This window comes from Lathyrus oleraceus, chromosome 3 (genome assembly GCF_024323335.1).
Source record: "Lathyrus oleraceus cultivar Zhongwan6 chromosome 3, CAAS_Psat_ZW6_1.0, whole genome shotgun sequence".
Lineage (NCBI taxonomy): Eukaryota > Viridiplantae > Streptophyta > Magnoliopsida > Fabales > Fabaceae > Lathyrus > Lathyrus oleraceus.
The window spans coordinates 105,971,932-105,975,823 of record NC_066581.1 but is presented as its reverse complement, the minus strand read 5'-3'; the positions used below and the strand labels follow the sequence as shown (position 1 = coordinate 105,975,823).

The following is a 3,892-nucleotide window of genomic DNA, read 5'->3' as shown; positions in this document are numbered from 1 at the left end:
AGCTTTCTGGCAATCTTCGGTCCAATCGCAAGACTGATAACATGAAACTATATCACATTTTAGGACTTAATTCAATTAAATTATATTATTATTTACTTTAATTTATTTCATTTTATCAGATATTACGCGGTATTTCCTTTCTATTTATCTCAGGTAGTCTATTTGAAGCAAAAGTAGAAAAAGGAAGAAAAGGAGGTGCAAAAAGAAGTCTTTTGGAAACAAATAGAAAAAGCCAAGCCCAGCCCAAAGAAGGCACAGGCGTTGTGCCTGTGACGAGCGTCACAGAGGTTGTGACGAGCGTCATGTTGTATACACTTGTGTGACGAGCGTCACACATGGTGTGACGGACGTCACACCATTCCCCTACATTTTTGCCTTCAGAGACGTTGAGTCCTATTTGCACGCTGAATCCTATTTCCACGCCTATACCTTCGTTACGTGAAGACCCTTTGACGCGGACTACTTCTGAAGACCGTTACGGAAAGTGCCAATATAAATACCAGTTTTGCAAACCCTTCCTCGGTTCCAGGCTTCCAGACAGTTTTCCAGTTTTCGTTTTTTTTTGCATTTTTCTTTTTCCAGCAGCTTAAGCATATTCCTTATAGTACTTCTTTTTATAATTTTTTATATTGTTTCTTTTACAATTCTATTTTCTTTTCTAGCATTTAATTAATTTTTCGCACAATAGTTTCTACACCGGAAACTATTGTGTACCTTTTACCGGATCTAACCTTACGTTAGAATCTTGTGTTTTTATTCCTTCGCTTTATTTTTCTGCCTGATTGAAGAACTCAAGAACAAATCCAACCGGTCTGTGGTGGAGTGTTCAAGACTGCTATTTAATTATTCAGGTTCTATATTTATTTGTTGAATTTATATATGCTTGTTTTTACTATTAATTTATACTGCTTGCCTGCGATGAATCTGTTTATGCATGATGTTTATTTAAGTCTGTTTAGCATGTCTGGCTAATTTATTTAGATATCGGTATGTAAAGTAAGCGGAATGAAGGAATCAAAACTAAGTTGGTTTAATTAAGTTTAAAATTAAAATCACTCTTTTTACGGTCTCAATTTACAGGTTTAATAACAAAGTTTTTGTACGAAAGTAAAAGACATAAAGAAGTTAAAATCAATAGAGCGAGAGTTTGAGGTTTTGACTGGACAGTGTAAATTGGACATTAATTCTAGATCAGGGCGAGAGCAATTTTTAGAGTTAATTAAATTCTAACCTTTTTCAAAAAGTATTTTTAAAGATTGAATGTGAGGACGAGAGTTAAGCATTTAAATTTAATTATATAACCTAAGTCAACAGAGCGAGAGTTTGAGATAAGGGTGTTTAAACGATTAGTGTTTTCTTAAAAAGAGTTTCTACGGATTCTATTGTTTTCAAAAAGTGGTTTTTGACTTAACTATAAGTGACAGCTACGTTAATATAAAATCATAGTTTATTCAACAGAGCGAGAGTTTGAGATAAAACTTTTAACCAATAGTGTCAACTGAAAAGATTTATTTTAAAACCAAGAAACCAATGAAGAATTGATTCCCTAATTACGACGAATTACATACCGATATCCGCTTATTAGATATTAATTTTAGATTTTATTTTAGTTTTAGCTTTTTCCCCCAAAAATCAAAGTATTACCTGCCTTAGCTTTACGAATTAACCTTAGATAACGGTATATCGATTCATAAGTCCCTGTGGGATCGATATCTTTTAAAACTACGCGATAGAACTGTGCACTTGCAGTTTGTACCCCAAATTCGACTCATAAAGTCGAGCGATCAAGTTTTTGGCGCCGTTGCCGGGGACCAAGTTTTTGGCACCGTTGCCGGGGACTTTTATTTAAGTCGATATCGTAACTCTTCTGTTACGCTGTAGAGACTAAGGCTTTTCTTTCTCTTTTCTTTCTTTCGTTGATTTGCATGCCACACACTCGCTCACAAGGCGAGCCGTTCTACTTACGAATCAACGATATCGAACTATATCTCCGAGTCTTACGACGAATTCGGGAATATCGTGCTGCAAACAATCTCCCTCCTGTAGAACTTCCTGATTTCAAAAATATTTTCCCTTCGATACCCGAGATGGCAGAACCAGCTCGTGCTCTTAGAGATTACGCCGCTCCATCGCAAGATGAACCACATTCAAGTATTGCTCCACCCGCAATCGAAGCAAACAACTTTGAACTTAAACCTTCACTGTTGCAGGCAGTGCAACAGAACCAATTCTCTGGAAATCCTACCGAGGATCCTAACCTTCATTTATCCGCATTTGTCCAATACGCTGATACTGTTAAAGCTAATGGTGTCACTTCAGAGGCAATTCGACTTCGTCTTTTTCCTTTCTCACTAAGAGATAGCGCTAGAAGATGGCTTCTATCTCTTCCTTCCAACTCAGTCACCACATGGAACGAGTTGAAGAAAGTTTTTCTTGCTCGATATTTTCCGCCAAGCAAAACAGCTATGTTAAGAGCCCAAATAAATGGATTTAAACAGAAAGATAACGAGTCTCTTTTCGAAGCATGGGAAAGATACAAAGACATGATGAGACTTTGTTCACACCATGGTTTAGAAGACTGGTTAGTAATTCATACATTCTATAATGGTCTCCTGTACAACACGAGGTTAACAATAGATGCCGCCGCAGGTGGTGCACTAATGAACAAACCTTATGTTGACGCTTACCAACTTATCGAAAGCATGGCTCAAAACCACTATCAGTGGGGAACCGAACGAACAATGGTGGAAAAACCTCAAACGAAAACTGGCATGTACGAGATAAGTAACCTTGATCATGTTAATGCAAAAGTGGATGCTCTGGTCCAGAAAATTGAAAGTTTAAATGTATCACCTCCAGCCACCGTAGTTGCCATAACTCAGAATTGCGAAGTCTGTGGAATCCAAGGTCACACTCCTGCAGATTGTCAACTCCTAACAGGAATCCAAGCGGAGCAAGTAAACTATGCTCAAGGAAGCCCCTACTCGCACACCTATAACTCAAATTGGAAGAATCATCCCAATTTTTCATATAAGAGTAATAATGCTCTATACGCACCTGGACAATCTCCAAATCAAGCCCCAGCTATACCTCCGGGATATCAGAAGCCGATCCCATCTACATCTAACAATAACGCCCCTAGGAAATCCAACTTGGAAATCATGATGGAAAACTTTATAGCTTCTCAACAGCAAACCAATAAAGATTTCTTAAACCAGAATGTACACACTGGCGAACAAATTAAACAACTAGCAAGTAAAGTAGATGCCCTGGCTACTCATAACAAAATGCTGGAAACGCAAATATCACAAGTAGCTCAACAACAAGCGCCTACTGCTGCCCCAACTGGTACATTTCCTGGCCAACCCCAACCTAACCCAAGAAGCCACGCTCATGCAATTATACTGAGAAGTGGAACGGAAGTGGAAGGACCGTCTGACCCAAGGATAGAAAACCAACACTCTAAAAAGTCAACTGAGAAAGAAAGTGAACCTAAGGAAAAGGAAGAGAGTAATAAGGAAACCGTAGAAAAGAAGGAACCTTATGTACCTCCACCACCTTATAAACCACCTATCCCTTACCCTTAAAGGCTTATTAAAACCAAAGATGCGGGCCAATTTAAAAAATTTGTCTACCTACTAAAACAATTAAACGTCACAATTCCGTTTACAGAAGCTATTATGCAGATGCCCTCATATGCCAAGTTTTTAAAAGAAATTCTTTCTAATAAAAGAAAACTTGAAGATAGCGAAACCGTTACACTCACCGCTGAATGTAGCGCTATAATACAGAATATGCCTCCTAAACTTAAAGACCTAGGTAGTTTCTCTATACCCTGTCACATAGGAAAATTTGTCATTGACAAAGCCTTATGCGATTTAGGAGCCGGTAT

At 38.1% G+C, this 3,892-nt stretch overlaps 1 non-coding gene across 1 annotated transcript; it reads right to left on the bottom strand.

Moving 5' to 3' along the window:
• Window positions 1-2,465: 2,465 nt before the first annotated feature.
• LOC127133953 (small nucleolar RNA R71) lies at window positions 2,466-2,572 on the bottom strand. Its single transcript, XR_007807745.1, has one exon. It is a non-coding gene; the product is annotated as a small nucleolar RNA R71 (small nucleolar RNA).
• Window positions 2,573-3,892: the final 1,320 nt, after the last annotated feature.